The sequence below is a fragment of the Halictus rubicundus genome, chromosome 6 (assembly GCF_050948215.1).
Source record: "Halictus rubicundus isolate RS-2024b chromosome 6, iyHalRubi1_principal, whole genome shotgun sequence".
NCBI classification, from domain to species: domain Eukaryota; kingdom Metazoa; phylum Arthropoda; class Insecta; order Hymenoptera; family Halictidae; genus Halictus; species Halictus rubicundus.
The window spans coordinates 16,479,792-16,498,288 of record NC_135154.1 but is presented as its reverse complement, the minus strand read 5'-3'; the positions used below and the strand labels follow the sequence as shown (position 1 = coordinate 16,498,288).

General features: G+C 38.5%; 1 protein-coding gene across 1 annotated transcript in view; it reads left to right on the top strand.

Moving 5' to 3' along the window:
- LOC143354754 (neural cell adhesion molecule 2) overlaps positions 1-18,497 on the top strand; it is a 65,637-nt gene that overhangs the window by 3,467 nt on the left and 43,673 nt on the right. The window lies entirely within an intron of this gene.

The following is an 18,497-nucleotide window of genomic DNA, read 5'->3' as shown; positions in this document are numbered from 1 at the left end:
GAGAAATTTAGCGAAAACTTTAATTTCTGGTGCCACCATATGTGATCGTTTAAGCGAATATAAAACATGTGGATGAAACATACAGCCAATAAAGTATTTTATCAAAACACTAACAGATATTACTAAATAATAATTTTCAAAAAAATTAATTTCAACGTCCATTCATTTTTAGCATCTAAAAACATATTATGGCATGAATATTCTAAGAAGAGCTTTAAACAGAGAAACTTCGTCTCTCGATAATGTTTTATTCGAAGCGATAGTATTAACCCTTAGCACTCGAATGGTGACTCTGAAGCACCACCAGAAATTGTTGTGGCATTATTTCAAAGAAATTACAAAAAATATTACAAAATATTTGTTACATTACAATATTTGTATTTAATAGATTACTAAACATTCAAATACTATATGTAGAAATCGGATCAGTTTCGTTTGAATAAATTGAAAATGTTGTAAGACGGAAGAAGAATTTAATTTTACGTTGAAAATAGTGCCGAGTGCAAAGGGTTAATAATTCGGTGACACAATTTTGTTTTTGGCCGGCGAAAAGTCAGTATTATACTTTATCACTTCTATTTTCTTTCACAAAATTGAAACGCGTTATAGAGTTACATAATAACTCTTTACTCATTTTTAGCGTCTAACGTATTGCCACTTTAGTATATTAAAATTGATTTTTGACTTTTGATGCATAAACGATTGCACGAGCTTCTTGAACAATTTCAAATTCGCGACATTCTGCACAATCTAAATGCATAAAATTTTGCAGTAAAGTTTTCGAGGAAAATTGGAAAGAAATCATTGTCTCGGTACAATGTTAAAATTCGCTTTTCAGTTTTTTTCGCAAATATTTTTTCTCAGTTCTAGCGACGAAGGTTCCATTATATTTTGATAAACAATTGCGCGGGCCTCGCGGACGATTTTAATTTCGCCACGTTCCGGCGCGATCTAAGTGCTTTGCGTTACCGTTTTCATCTTGAATGAAATGCGTCGAGTGCAAATTCTGCATTCCGCGAGTACTTCTTGATTTGGAATAACAGGACAACAACAGGTACAAACCGCCGTGGAAGTAATAGCGTGAAGAGATGACGCTTCCCTCAGGACGATGTTCACACGGCGCAGGCACTGGCTACAAAAATGCTTTTAATGTTCGCTGCTCGAAATGGGGTTACGTTCTTTTGAATTTTATTCCATTTTTAATTTTATTCCCTCCGCGACACGGATACGTAGCCTCCTCCGCATTGGATAGAATTTTCGTATAAATTTCATTACTTCCAGTCGCGTATTACATTCGCGAATGAGCGCAAATTTCATTAAGTTGTTTCCTAATTTTCTGAATAAACCACTCCAATTTTAATTCACATTGTTCGCTCGTTTATTGAACAGAAAATATTCTAATATTTTTTCAGCAGGTTTGCGACACATGTACTGGCATCTGTGCAGAGATTTTATTCAAATTCAATGAATTTAACGCTTCAAAATCGTCTCGCTGCGTTTCAACATTGTTCATACATATTTCAACGTTCTCAATGTTATATTAAAAATATACTGATACATGTGGGAGAGTATAAAGAATTTCTTCACGTAAAAATCGTTCGTACAACCTTCACGGTTAGAACAAACGGAATTCTTGAAACTGAAAATCTGAATTTTTGTCGAATTTAAAATTTAAAAAAACCTGGGAAGACAGATAAAAAATTCTAGAAAATCTACAAAAGATGGAAATTGTTTATTCGAATGCAAAATCGGTGTTGGACAGAATTATTTAACCCGATTCATTTTTTTTTCACTAATTTGGTTGTATCTATGTCGATTGCAACAGAATTTTTGTTCACGTCGATTTTATTTATCCTTGTGTGTTACGTGTTTGGAAATGTTTACAGTTGAAAGATTACCAAGTCAGCGTTCACATAAAAATATGAACTGACCCATATATGTTGACTTCCATAACGCGAAACCACTGTTTATACGGGTTGTACATACGACCTCGATTCAAAGCTCGGATTGTCTTTTCAAGTTGCAGACACATTATACCAGAGTAAACACTAGAGTCTACATTGTACGGTGCAGTGCTTACTGTAAGTAGAAGCAGTCAGAAATGGACATGCATCAGACAAGTTGCGTTGAATAGTTGATGCGTCCATCAAGTTTTCAAATTGGATCTTCTTGAAAACGGGATCTGGATTATTAACGGCTTGCTTGTGTGCTTCCTAGCCACTTCTGCGTGCAATGTCGTTAACATTTTATTATATCATCGGCGAGGTGAACATTATTTAGAAACAAATTGTACGTTTATGAAATATATTGAGTTCTCTCGTCGCTTATTCTTTTATTGAGTCATGCACTTCTATTTTATCCGTGATGTTTTTTAAACCAGAAAAATATATGAAATACTTTTCATAAATAATGCGACTTCCATGTTTTTCGAAGATACAATACAAAAACATAATCACAACTGTTCTACAGTGCATTCTCGCTATATGTCAACAAGCCTCTCGTGCTTCGCAGCCCCTCACGGGGTATACCCCGCGGTGGTGGGGATAATTCTGCGACGTTTATCATGTAGGCCTTGGCGACATATATAGAGAAATCACTGTATATATTTTTTTCTTCGTTATTATACAATCAAGTATAAATAGAAGTCCAATGACTATGATTATGTTTGTATTTCACCTTCGAAAAATATGAAACAAAATTCGTATGATTTACGAGATGACCTAATATAATTTCCGTTGTTCCACTATCGTTTCCGCGAAGGTTGCAATATTTCTGTGGAATTCAGTGTTTCCAGAACTGACAAATTACAGTCATGAACACGAAGGTTTACAACATAATGTATGATAATATGTATGTAAGATATCTTGAGAACTCGCGTTGGTTTACGCAGAGAATGCACTTGTATCGTCGAACTTGTCTAATGGTTTGCGGTTAGACGTTGTTTTCCTCAAAAAACTTGCTTCGTAAAAAGTTTTAACGACGTTATTACATGATAACGGATCAGAGCGTATTTTTCCCTGAAAAATACCTTCAAGGTACTTCGGAGATTTATAGTGCAGCCAAAACCGTATTTCTTTTACTTGCCATAAATCAAGTTTAGAAGATGAAAGTGCCCTTCAAAGTTTCATTCCTCTGATGATATAGGGAAAGTTATCGACCATAGGAGATACAGGACTATAGGAGATGTATTATTACACGAATGCTTCATGGGAACATTAACAATCATAAGCGGACTGGAGATCTCTATGGTGTAAAATAATATGAATTAATATAAAATAGTTTAAAATAGTATGAAATAATATAAAATACCGGTCCGAGAATTTGGTGATTAATTCTTGCGCGAACCTAGCGACTCAACGCTGATTAAAAAAATTAATCGAGATGGAAAATATTGCATTCAAGAATTAATTAAAAACTAGTATATCAATGACGTGCCGTAAAGAAGCGCAGCCGGTACGGAAAAAGAAGTCAAAGACGGGATAAAAGGTGCAAAAGAGCGGAGAATCGCTTGATAAATCTTTCCACGGGATTTATTAAGCAAATATCGCGGGAGGCAAAAAGTATTTGATGGCCACGCTCTCGTAGAGAGGGGTCGGTGTTAGTAATGAAAAATTTCTAAACAGAGAAGCCACGGTTCCGGCCGCAGAAAAGAATGATAAAAAAATACGAAGCTATTCGAATGAGTTGAAACCAACGGACTGATAGGCGGCGCGAAAAAACATGAAGCCCGGCGCATTTCAGAGTTCGGCGAGGTTAACGAACGGGACAGTGGCAAACTTTTGCCCGAGAACCTGCCGACTGAAAATTTTCCGCGAACTACGCCCGAATTGTGACCAATGTGTCGAATCGACCGAGCACTAAGATACCCAGCTGTGGATTTTTCGATTGTTGTTGCGAAACAGCTGTCCTCCCTCCGATGCTGCTGCCTCGAATTCGCATTGTGTCCAGCGACGATTTACCTAACTTTCACCTAACGTCTTGTCAATGAAAACCTGTTAATCGAGACTCTAGGTTCGGACAATTAACCCTTTGCACTCGAGCGGTGACTCTGATGCACCACTAGAAATTGTTGTGGCATTATTTCAAAGAAATTACAAAAAATATTACAAAATATTTGTTACATTACAAAATTTCTATTCGATAGATCACTAAACATTTAATTATTATATGTGGTAATCGGATTAGTTTCGTATGAATAAAATGAAAATATTCCAAGACATAGCGCCGAGTGCAAAGGGTTAATATCATAGCCTAGATCTGGAATGGCTGTATCTTCCTTTCTAAAAAATATCTGTCTATTGCAAATTTAATCGATACCCACTTTAAAAAAGATATTTGTAAACATTCTTATCAATAAAAACCTATAAAATAGCAAAAATATAGCCTGCACTTTTTATAAATTGTTTTTGACGATCATATTGAAAAATTAAATAAAATCCAATAAGTTTAAATGGACAGAAATCGTAGGAGAACAATTTTTATGCGTCCACAATCGTTCAATAATTTTAATAGGAAGAACAACGGTGTACAATTCGATTGGAGATTAAAATAATAAATAATGAAATGAGGTTTTTGACAAAAGATCTCTCAGTTAAAATACGACTCTGTCTTTTCAATGCAGTTTCGATTGCGTATTCGATTAAAATGTTTTTAGTCTTGCTAATATTTCCATCAAACGAATTTAACGCTTTCCCCAAGGTTGCTTCGCAGTCAGTATCTTTCATTATACATCGATGTGAATGACATTCACACGAGCATCAAATTGGCAAAATCTCGATTCTTCCAACGAATCATATTATTCGTATTCAATTGTTTGATGTCATTGTCATAAATATTTATCGTGACGATATTCACGGCGTACATCAAACAAATTATTATACGTAATTAATATCTTAACCTTAACCGATGCCGTTTGCAATGACGCGTTGCAAAGCAAAAGTAGAATCTGTGGAAACTGTAATTATATTTCAAGCTCGAATGTCCGAGAGATGACAATATACATTTTATGTTATTATCGTGACATATAAAGACAACGCCAGTAAAATGTAATTCGGCGAAAAAGTATTGGAAAAAAAATGTTTACCCTTAACAATAATAATATTTTAATTCACACAAATAAGAGACACAGAATAGTGATTTATATTTTATTTCTGCCTGCTGAACAGGAAGTGGTTAACATTTAATCGCTCGAATTCTATTTTCAAATCGAGCACGAACTGCCGCAATCATCCAACACTTTGAATACGCATAATAACATCGTTATTATCACTCCGTGGATCGGCACTCTCGCGCAGATCGTAGAGCACGGCCCCGCGCTCGTTTTTTCCATTTGTAGGTTAGTTTCTTCTCGTGCAGGAAGTAAAATAAAATGTAGATTCGAGCAAGTTGCCGACGATCGATCTTCCCAATGGATACCAGGCCCGGCTTAGCCAGTAATGGATTTAGATGGACTTCGGAGTACGATCCCGAGTTTCGTTGCCAATGCTTTCCATGCAACCGGAAACTTTGAAAAGCGACCCGATCGTTCGCCGGACTTTTAAAAATTGCAACGCATTAGCCGCTTCAAAATTTCCTCAAGACCACCCGCGTGTGCACGCCGCCACAGTGAAACGTAAAAACCCTTTATTGCCTTCGCGCCCATTTATGTTGCATAATGCGGTCAGCCGAAGTTAGCAGCTTAATTCTATATACGAACTTCTGTCGTTCGAAACGATCGAGTTTTCTGAACTGTGGCTTTCGTATCACTATTTTCGGTGGCAAAAGATCATAAAGATTAACGAGAATGCACCTATCCACATTTTGAGCCGTTCTGTTTATACATCTAAGGATATTTTGCTGAATAATTCCTCGTGCATCGTTACAATCTCAATGAAAAGTATTCATGAAAATGGTTCCCACGTTCAATATAAAAGTAACTACAATTACAGAGTATTTGTTTAACACTAGGTTCACGGGGGACTAAAAGTGACTATTTTAAATTGCGTTGTGAAAATAAGAAAATTATGGTTATTCAGATTTTCAGCCATTTTTATTGTAATATGCGCACAAAGAATCGAATCTATTGAACAATTCTTCGCAAGCGTGCCCTTGCACAATTAATAATTGCAAATTTAAAAATTTCGAGTCCGTCATTTTCTCCGAAACATTTCCTCCGCCTTAGAATATTTCCCTTCTATATATTTTTTGTCGTGTTACACATGCGAAAATGTTGCAATTGACTCGTACAATACCGAAGTGTTTGGTAATTTATTAAATACAAACACATTTAATGATGTAAAAAATATTTTGAATAATGATACAGCAATCTTTAGTGGCGCCTTACTTATTCGAGTGCCAAGGGTTAAATACCGTTTTGCCAGGAGCGTACGAAGAAAATCGCGTTTGAAGTAGTCGCGAGAAGTTCGAAGCGAAATACATTTGCACGCGTGCGAACGAGCGGAGCTCGACTTGTCGAATCGGTTGTCCCGTATGGGTTGTATCAGCGGGAGATAAACAAGCGACACCGCAAAATTGTTGATCGCTCATAATGCCGGACAATACGCACTAAATCCGAGCGGAACGACCGTACTTCTGCCGGGGGCGAGCGCGAAACAAACGACAGCTGCTGGAAAAGGGTGGGAACAACCGTGGCAAGATAGTCGCGTCCGAATTTCACCGCAATTAAATATCAAAAGCGACAAGTCACCGACCCCGCGCGTCCATCCATTATGGTTCTATAGTTAATAGCGGCGTCGCAATTGCCGTGCGTTTCCAGCATATAATCAAAGCAAATTCCCGATAACCGGTATAACGATGTAAAACGGACACAAGGCGACCGTTTTATTCCATTATCCTTTAAAACAGGAGTAATAACTCCCCCGACCACCCTCTGTCCACCCCCCTCCCGCCCCCTCATCGATACAGAGTAAATTGCTTGTTTTATATGCAAATCTCTTTACTCTCTTCACCGTGGTCAGAATTATAGCCCCGCGATAAACATGCTCCGCGATCCATCCGATAATCTGCAATCGGGGGTGAGGGAGGCGGGCGTCAAACATCAGAGGCCAGCGAAAATCAGTGTACACACAGTGTTACGGTGCTTTTACGAGCGCGTGCATTACGCGTTCTGAAATTTCCATCGCGAAAAAGGGGGGGGGGGGCATCGATGCCCGGTCAAAGAGCGAAATCGTTTCTCCGATTGCTTCAAACGTTGCTTTGCTACACGAACCAGGGGTAACGCGAAGTGGTGGTAATGCGCTCCCCTTTTAATTTTTGATAGCACCACAATGGCGTTTAGCGGAGAACCGTATGATTTCTTGCGTCCACCGGAAACAAATGTTCTCTATACATGAAATGTCCGATTTTTAATAAGGTTGAACGAACACAACATTCTTCCGAATAAAAATAATAATAATAATCAAGATTGAATTGATTCGAATCTTACCGAGATTATTTTGGAAAGTATAATGGATTTTAGGTGGTTGTAAATAATCATTAAAATTCATCTTTTCCTGTAAAGGTTGCGAACGAGCATCGCTGCAGAAAAATCTGGCATTGTTTATCGGTGAAACAATGCTTAATCTAATCTTCGGTCCAGCGCGGCGGAAAAGATCTCGTTCAAAGCGACATCAAAGTGTCCATTGTAGGTTCTGACGGGCCCGGGCAGATTTCAGAGCGAAATAGAGGAATGACGCGAAGCGTAAACAAAGCAGCAGTTAATTGGACACATACCTTTCTCTGCTAACAGCGGCGGCTCGTGCTCTACAAAGATAAAGTGGTTCGGTCCGAGTAATAAAAGAGAGTTTATCGGCTGTTCCCTCTTTCTCGGGGCAATCGCTACGAACGAATAATCATTCAGTCCGATCAGCGGTATATCCCGATACAATCTTCCTCGCCTTTCCGTTTCCCGGAAAGTCACCCCGCTTAAAAAAGCTTTATCGAACCTACCCGGGGGTAGGTTATCACCTGGTTTTTACGCGAAGATTCACTAACTTTCGGATATCGGCGAACAGGATCGCAATCGGCGGATGAGTGCACAGGACGGCCGCGTTTTTTAGCACGCCCATACCCTAATCACGATCCGACCGTCGTAATCAAGATCGTCGGGGAAGTTATGCCGCGGGACGTATCTCCAAGAACACCGATTTCACGATGACAGACCGATATGAACTTGAAAGTAAAGCACGAAAGCAACCGTGAAAGCCGAGATAAAGCAACCCCTACCCACTCCCACACACACACACACACACAGCTGAGGAAACGAGGATCTTGAAATACAACTGACCTACAAAAAACCTGCGGACGGCGAACGTGTCCGCACAAACCTAGTTTCGTTAATGATTTAGGGACCCGTTTACCCTGATCCTATCTTTATGTCGACGAACGAACTGCGTATCGCCTGTGGAACATCAAGATCGCCCTTCCGATTGCCTGTGTAAATACTAGAAATCAGACGTTTTATTGCACGAGGTTAATACGCTACCAAACTGCGGATTTTTAAGTGAAATAATATTTGGATCGAACACACCAGAGCCAAGCAGACATTTTCTTTCTTTCCTTAATCCTTTTAAAAAAGTTAACGATTCATCATTTGCTCATTCTTTTAATCTCTCTACTGTTTCAAATTTCAAATTTACGTGTTATACAATACCAGCAAGTATTTCATGGTTATTGAAAATCTGTAATTATTAGCATTTCTTAATCAAATTTTTAATAGCAATAGCAATTTGGCATGGTTGCAGAGTTAAACAAATTTTGGAATCTGTGTTCAGGCTGTAGCAGTTCTTTTGGAATAAAAAAGGTAAAATATGTTGAACTCCAAAAAATTTTAATACATTACATATATTTTTATGTATATACCAGCATACTAACATGTTTTTCACTGACCTATTTAACACAAATTCGATCTGAATATTTTTCGTAACTTTTCTGACTTGCGTATTTCATATCCTATTTGCACTAAAAATGGGAATACAGGCAAACTGACTATAAACTCCGCGCAAAATTAAACTATAAAACGTATTGGAACAAAATTTAGATGGGGAATATTGTTCAAGATTATTATTTAAGATTCTTCAGCCTGTTTTTTTATATAGCACAATCATCGTGAATTTTTATCGTGGGGCAAATAAGCTATCGGGAGAAAAATTCGGCGCGTTTTAATCAGCGTTGTTATTAAATCAAAATTCTGAATGCAACGAAACTTTGTGTGCTCGGCACGATGAATAATAGAGCGTAATAAAGTATGCAACGAATAATTATGTTTCGGCGAGAACTCACTTTGACGAGATGAAATCAACCCTCAATGTTTGCGCACGTTTTTTGATTATACGCTCGTAACGGTAGGGGATAGACCAAAAATCATGTGCATACAAAATGCTCGGGCTTTTTTCATAAATTTTTCTTCATAAATTATTTGTTATTTTTTGTATGAATATTAAGTAGCGGTGGATAGAGACAAGTGTTTCAGGCAAAAATTCTCATTACCAAGGATCCACCGAACTATAACAGTGTAATAATCTTTCTAGTACTTTATTAATGTTGTTTTTGCGTTTTCATTGAACTACCCTTTATGCTTTTTATTAGTACCTCTGGTTTAGAATTGTTTGGTTCACTGTCTTGCGTTGTTAACAATTTATAATTACTCTGCTTTCATTAAAGCGAGAAATGTTCAATGTATAGACGGATTTTATGTATTTATGACAAAACATGAATAGGTGAAACACAAACCTGCAAAGATATTGGAAAAATATTACTACATTGTTTGAGAATATCACTACGTACTCATTAAAATTATTAAACGAAAAAGGACATTGTTATACGTCTTCTGTTTCTTTTCACAATTGACTTAGAAAATTTTTATTTCGCGTAAAGATCCTTAGTCCAATTATTATAGAATGATTTTCGAAAACCAGTCGTGGATGTTTGATTCCGGGGACGGCTAAAAGTCGCCGGAGAGACCGTTTACTTTTTATTCGGAATTTTGTCCATAACTTTCGGAAAAAAGCGTTTGCGACAGTGGAATAAACGAAAGGGCACTTTCTGGTTTCATAGTTACGTTGGAACTTTCTGTTTATGCGCACTCCGGCCGAGATTTATGTTAATTTTACGATTATCGCGTGCCGGCACCGCGGGAAACGGGCGAGTGAAGTCCGGATTTGGAAATTAAAGTAATAAAACGACCCGATTGTACAACTTTTACGCCACATTTCTAGTCAATTTATAACTGTTCGAGATTAGTTTTCCCCCGAAAAGTAGCGGATTTCCAGGGCTTATTCAAAGTCTTAACGGGGCACGGATTCGATGATTCCTCTCAAAGAGAAGTTCCTCGGTCTCTGCCAACATCGTTCGCTGCCCTCCCCCCTGCCCCCTCACCCCTCACCCTTCCCTCTCCACGACAATGCACTCTCGCGAGAAAACAGCGAGAGGGACGGAAAATGAGGCTATAAATGCAAAGCAATAACGACGGACGGGGGAGTTTCCCCTCCTAGAGCAACGTCGCGCAGGACGTTTACCGGTTGAAGGACTTTTTGCATTCCATCTTCCACTGTGATTGCTGAGCTGTTTGTCTGGAAACGCCGTTCGTACCCGGCGTGCGCTATCTTTTACGCGCCACGGACCATATTGCATTTTTCCATCCCGTCTACTCGAAACTCCGGATTCCACGGTTCCTTTTGTCGAGAACCACCACCCCCACCCCCCCGCCTCTCTCCGAGTCGAGATTAGCGTAACCTTCGGCGGGCGTACACGAGGAAACATTTTCGCTACGCGAGTTTATGCGTCAACGATCACCGCCGACTTTGCGCGTCGGATCTTTCGTGAACACGGAGGCGTCCCCGAGGTACACCGAGTTCTTTCCTTACACTGTGTATGTACGTTCTTTAAAAAAAAAAAAAAAACCGTGCACAAAACTTAACGATATAAGATCTGACAATGAGATGCGCACAGTGGTTCCGAAAAGTATTTATTTGAGCATCAAATTTGGTATTGTCGGGCAATCGTCGATATCGATTTCTATTCGTCCCCAGAATAGTAAAGCCGTGAAAATTTCCGACAAAATTTTAGTATACAGTGTTTACTCTATGTATGTCCCAAATGCCTGGCCTATAAAAGTCTCTAGAGCTTTGCTGTCCTTTACTACGTTCGGCGTCGATCAAGGAATAGTATCTCCTGGCCGATATATGTCTCCGGCTAGACCCATGTTCTGGACAAATATCGAGTAAACAGTGTACCGTGTTACTCCCCTAATTAACCCCTTAACTTGCACGCTCGAGTTAATTCGAGCGCGCTAAACAGGCCAAACTGTGCACGCTCGAGATAATTCGAGCGGCGTTGTATTTTATGCTGCTGTAATTTTTCATACTCGAATATAATCGAGAATTGAAAATAACAATGTGAAAGCAAAGAAAAAGAAAATCGTTTTATTGATATTTGTCATTTATATGGGATTGTAAGCTATAACACTTATTTATTCAAGAATAAAATATAGCCTTTTTCCATGGAACAAAAGCGCCGTATATCAAAAATTCATTTCTTTTGGCCGGTTTTTTTCAAAAAAACTGTGCGTTGAGGGGTTAAACTTCACGCAGGGAGAAACGAATTGCCATTCGAATTTCTTGCAACTGCGTCAGATATATAGGGTTTTTCAGTAGGGACATAACAACTTTAAGTTAAAAAACGAACACATAATAATTGAAATATCGCGCTGAAAATCAGGGTTGTAGTACACACTTTACATTTTTATTGAATTATGTGTGGAATTCGATGTCGTTCATACGACCTCCACGGGCACGACGGCAGCATTCGATTCGTTGTCTCCAATTTTCAACTACTCTCCCGCACATATCAGCCGGAATGTTGTTAATTTCGTGTTGAATATTGTTTTTGAGGTCGTCTAACGTCCTCGGATGGTTGGCATACACCTTTTTTTCCCTGTCGAATGGAGGTCATATGAACGACATCGAATTCCACAAACATAATTCAATAAAAATGTAAAGTGTGTACTACAACCCTAATAAATTTCAGCGCGATATTTCAATTATTATGTGTTTGTTGTATTAACTTGAAGTTGTTATGTCCTTACTGAAAAACCCTATACTAATCTGGCGCAAAGAACCGCGGTCTGTTTATATATTGTAGAGGGAGAGAGAGGGAGAGAGAGAGAGAGCACAATACGCGGGAAATATTCTAAATGCAGGAGAAGCTGGTAATATTTCTTCATGAATTTTTCATTTGTCTTATACAGACAGCGCGGTGTTAGGATTGAGGAGCGGTCCGGACGATTGTCATATCGTTCGACGATTGTTCCCCTTGGCAGGGATTATTGAGATTAATATGACGTCGCGGTGCGGTGAATAGAGACGTTAAATTAAGTTGTTCGCGGGAGAATGAAATTGAAGGAAAGAGAACACGCCGAGATTCACGGAAGTTGAAGATGAATACTTTATCTCGAGACGAATCGGATTTCAAAACGAAACGGACTAGATTTAAGGAGGTGGCGTCGTCGTCGTCGTCGTCGTCGTCGTCGTCGTCGTCGTCGAGTCGGGCTTTCGATTGTTTTCTGTGGGAGCGGTATAAGGATAAGAAGAAAGCAGATTAAGACCGAGAGCAAAACCCAGTTTTACGGTTTGTTGCGGGAAACGCCGGGAAACGAAGAGGAAATATTGGACACGCGATACGTTCTACTTTTGTCGCTGAAGAAACGTTACACGCTCGGTAGAAATAAATTGATGATGCAAGAACGCGGTAATTCGCGGGCACATCATTAATCCTGTTTTTAATATTTTTACCCTCGGACTACTGCGAGTTCTAGGCCTATGCCGGAGTCAGTTCTGGTCCACACCGATATTTCGTTACAATTATCTTTCGATATAAGACGATTGCTCGGGGCCGGCTTTCGTCGTATTTCGGACGGAGAAGAAGAAGAGGGGATAGCGATTTTCTTATTTCGAAATCAATAAATTGTACATATTGACGGTCACGAATGACTGCGGCATAGCACACGGAGGGTTAAACAGAAGTTGAATATAAAATGCAACAGTAGTTCCAATAATCCGATGATTTTCTTCTTCCATTAATTTTAATAACTAGAAGACAATGTGACAGTGTCTCACTGATGAGAGAAGAAAATTGACATTTATTGTGTACCTAGCTTCATGCTTAAATATTGGTTACAAAAATATCGAATTTTATTTCGTCTTAAACGAAAGCCGTAATATTTAGCATATTTTGTTTGAAGTCTGACTCGTTGAAAAAGAAACTGGTAAATGTTGATAAAAACAGATATAACAATATTAATACGTGGTTTCTGTTGAAGCCACCCGTCGCGTGGAATTAAACTCCACAAGGTTGTCGATGAAATCAGCACCGCGGAGTGTTACAGCTGTGCTGTCGCGAGTGCTTGTTAAACAACTCGTTAACTTGTACCACGGACACCACAGAAGGATGTAAGTGCCGATTCGAATTTACACTTCATTTGTACGTTACACACGAGCCGGTATCGTGGACTCGCTGCAGAAACTTGTTTGGCGAACACCAGAAGGAGCTGGATCGACGGAATCGTTGAATTTCCCGTGGACTTATGGTTGCTAAATCTGGCTGCGGTCTTCAGCTGAACCGTACGGTTGAATTAACCAGCAACTTTTCTATACCTCTCTCAAATGTGAAATAATGTTTTATCTCTTAAGTGGACCTTCAAAATGTAATGGTTCAATTAAATTATATTTAATATTCATCTGTACCGAAATGGTAAACAGAAATGTACAAGAAAAATTTCATCTGAATCCACAAATTATATTGTTAATAATCACGCATTAAGTAATCATTTGCAGAATAGTTTAAGCTCCAATAGTTCATCCCCAATAGTTTAATATAATAAGTAGGATCAAATTATTGGACCTGCATGCACAAGTCGATAATTTTACCTTAAAATTTTTAAATGAAAGCCTAGCTACGCTGAATTTTGTAATTTTTATATAATGTATGTTTAAAAGTACAAATGTACAATTAGCAGTAGACAACAATATTCTTCACATGGTTATAGTAGATGCAAAACTACTTGGTAGTTTTGTTAAATACTTTAGAAGCCAATGGAATTATTAAAATATTGTACTAATACTGTAAGCTATTATTGATTATAAAGTTTCATGATAAAGTTAGATGAAACGGCTAGTATATATGCGGTATCGGAAAATATTCGTGCAAGTTTATCGCCTGAAGATTTTACCTCGAATTTCTTATAATTTGTTTAATTAGTTATCGTAACTGTAGAACTCCTCTTATTCGAAATCCAATTAGCCGGGGAACGCTATTATCCGAAAACTCTCTTATTAGAACATCCCGTTCGAATATTCCAGTGTTATTCCAGTAAAGATGGCGAGCGAGGAGTTAAAATTTTATGCTCTCGACTATTAAGAAGATTCGGCTGATTAGGCAATAGCATAAAAATAGTTAAGTTAATGGAAAAAATAATAAATGACGAGCAATTAATTGTTTACTGTTTTTAGTCAGATTGGAGGCACTGGTTTTCAAAAAATAAAATTTGAACGAGAGAGGTCACAAAGGACAAGCAATTAATTGTTTACTGTTTTTAATCAGATTTGAGGCACTAGTTTAAAAAAAATAATAAAATTTGAACAAGAGAGGTCACAAAGGGCGAGCAATTAATTGTTGACAGTTTTTTGTCAGATTCTAGGCACGTTTCCGAAAAAAATTTGAACAAGAGTGGTCACAAACAAGAGGCAATTAATTGTTTACAGGTTTTAGTCAGATGCTAGTTTTTTGTAAAAAAGATAAAACTCGCGAGAATGTTGATGTATCCGTTGTAGTGTAACAACGAGGCCACGACAAGAATCCTACTTCATTCGCAAAAACTCAAACAAATACCACATCCAGCGTGGTTTAACGAAAAACGTACACCCACAACCAAAGGTTTCAGTCGCTTTTACGATTGGTCATCAAATAATGGACATTGCATGCGGAAGTTTCGCCGCTATTTTGGTTCGGGACAAGCGTTTTTGCGAATAAGCTCTTCAAAAACGATATTGAGATCAAAGTAGCAGTTGCTTCTGTAGCTGGAAATCAATACATTGTGGTACACCGTTTGTCAGGTGTACAGCCGACGAGAGTCGTTCATAAACGATTTACATTTGGATGGGAAAAAGGGAAACGTGTGTAATCGGCCTGGGTAAAGGTTTTTTTACTATTTTCGAAACGCGTGACATCTATACAAAATGTGAAAATAGCTACTTTTACCATGTTTTATGATTTATCTTTTGCTAACGATGATCAAGACTCTTGCATTATTAGCAGGCTGCAGATTTTTACGCGATATAAAAATTGTCTACATTAATTACATCGACACATTAATTACATTAATATTTTGTTCGAATTGTATACTCTCTATTACTACAATAAATTTATACAAAATTAATTAAATCACGTACAGGGAATACATGTGTTACCTTAGAATTATAAGCGAGATAAGATTATTAGTTATAGACCATTAAGTTAAATTAATGAGGCCTCTCCTCATTATCTTGTATAGTATGTAAACACCCTCACACGTACTCTTGTCTCATATTATTCCTTCCAGTATAACTATCCCAAAAAGGGATGAATCTGCATCATTTGCACGATGCAACAAGCAAAAAATTTGTAATGCCATTCTTTTGCAAGAAACTAATCCTTCTGTTTTTTAAATCGATTGATATATACATAAAATGTTATAAATTTGTTTTTTGCTGTAACCCACCACAATGTAAATATTAACTGTAACCTTCTCTTTTATATTCAATTGTAATCGATGTGGTCGCCAATGACCTAGCTGTTAATGCGACCACTTTAAAATAAACGATATATAATAATAATAATAATAATAAATTGAATAGAATAACACAAATAAAGAAATAAATTAATGTAGAAAACTGAAGCTGTCCTATTATGAATGATACACTCCAGAAACTGCACGTGGCGTAGTTTAAACAATCCCGGAATCTGACATGTTTGTTCCAGCGAGATGAAAAAAGTCCTTAGCTTCTCGAGTCCTTTCCTCATTAGCTGTATCACGGTGGAAGAAAATGTGTGTTACTCGGCGAACTAATGTCCTCCGGTCATTACTGCAAAAACCGTTGCGGAATTTTGTCGTAATAACAACCAACGACAACGGGACACGCGAACAAGAACAAAAGACATCGCGTTCAGAATCGCGTGGAATGTATAAATAATTCCGGCGCAGAACTCCTCGATTAAGGTTCTGCGACGACGATTATTAACATACAACGTGTATTCCGACTTACATTCCGCGCGTTACTCCCGATATCGTTACACGCCGAAGTTCCCCGGAATTCCGTGGATTGTCCACCGGGGGCTATATTTCACTTCGAGAAGTGCAACTGCGCTCGTGTTGCAGCTTAAACGGGAAAAATTATACGAAAATAAGCTCGCAACGGTTCTCCGTGTACTTGCCGCCAGCGTAAACGGTCATTGAACCGACACCACGCAACGGTCCCCTTCGTTACAGATATCTATTTGAAAATTTCTGCAGAATTATGCGAAGTTTGGCTAATTTCATGGAATTTTCATTTCATGTGTTACGTCCCGGGTGGGACGGGTTATGATTTTTTAAGGGATAGGACGCAGTTTCGAACCTACCTGCATTCACCGGCTACGGTTCGAGAAATTGAGGATTGTTTAAATAACTTATGTTCTTATTTAAGAAAAAAATAACAAAATAATTGATTTATTCAATACTAAGTGCTGAATCAGATATTTTAAATATGATTTTACAAATAGAGATTTTATATAGCTAGCGCATGAACTAGATAGCTTACAAATATTTCGCTTAATAACAATAATATTATTTTTACCGATTTGCTGGGTACAGGGATCGCTTCGCAATTTGTAGACGCCGCAAGTCCGCAATTCCCGCTAGTCGCAATTGCCGCAGGTCGCAGATGTCGCGGCTATTATACACAAGTCGTGATTATTTGTTAAATTGATGGTTCACAGGTCACTTACAACACTTTATAGGACTTACAAACTAAAACTTCACTGAAACTTTACTGAATTTTATTGAAACTTTACTGGTCGCACTAACAACGTGGCGAATCTAACTGACAATGAGTGAAACTCAATAACGGACTGATCAATCGTTAAGAGGGGTGGTTCCCTTTTATAAGATGGACAGTTCATTGTTTCACTAGGATGCTGACTCGGGAGTCTCTACTTTGCATTGTTTAATCGTTCTAATCTTCTTGATATTTTCCAGCTAATGTGTCGTCACTCTTACCATGAAGTCAACATCCCTTCTTGTAATTCAGTATAATTGGACACCCTTTCTGTTTATTCGCAGGGTGTAACCGATCTTCACTGCGTGTCTTGCAGGAAGATAAATTGAAATCGATTTGCGCGCTATCTTAATTCTATTTGTTTATTCTCCTCGCGTGACATCATTGGGTTTGAACAATAGTTCATAATATATCTTTGTCTGAAGTTTTATTTGTCTTATTCATTAGTGGTCGAACCACCGGATGTGACACATGCAATAAATTAATCACCATTTACAAGGATTGGGCTTGGATCAAGATTTTACTAATGCATTCTATTCACAAAAACAATCGGCATCGTTTTCTCTTTCAAGTTTGCTCATACAACAGTCATAATTATTTGAAGGGGGCCGGCATGGTTTGAAATCCATATACGTATGCAAGGGTCAAAATCTAGACAAACTGCCGCTTCAATATTGCAACGAGCAGTTTAGAAGTGGTCAATTGTGTTTCCTAAAAGTCCAATCTACGTCTGTATGGAGCCCAAATTGCGAATTTCTACCTCATCGTGGAGTAATTTGTAATATTCGGCAGAAAATTCGAATTCTGAAGCAAGTATCACGTCACAAGATGGCTGCCGCTGTGAGATCTCTTAATTTCGAGAGATTTAGTGTTCGTATCGAAAAAAAAGGCTCTATACAGACGTAGCAAAGACATGTACAAACACGGTGGTATGCATTTTTAATTGATTACTTACTTATTTAAGACGTAAACTGTCTAGAAAAATAGCACAGCGTAACATAGCGTGACAGTCAAGGTCAAATGCCTGCCGGCCCCCTTAAGGTTAGCTCAAATTGGCGAATGCAGTCAAACGTACAGCTTAAAAATTGGAGAGCTGTGGGCACAAAGCTGATAATAATAATTTCGGACTGGAGATTTGTGGTGAGCAGCCGGCAATCAATTATAGTCCCTGGATTCTTCATGAGCCGCTGTTTATGCGTTCCCGGAAAAATGGTAATCGCGTCTGTAATACCCGATACGGTGCTCGGCGGGTTCGCCGTTAAGCGGTTTATCCTCGAACCGTGGTCTCGTTTCCATGTCTGATCGAAGGGTCGAGATTGGCAGCAGCCGTGACCCGATAAAGCTGATTTTAAGTCGCCGCACGGGGATAACTCCTCACCTTTCCTCGGCGACCTCTCTTTTTCGCTCTCGTCCGCGTTCCTTTTCTTATCTGGTTCGAGTGTCGAGCGTTTT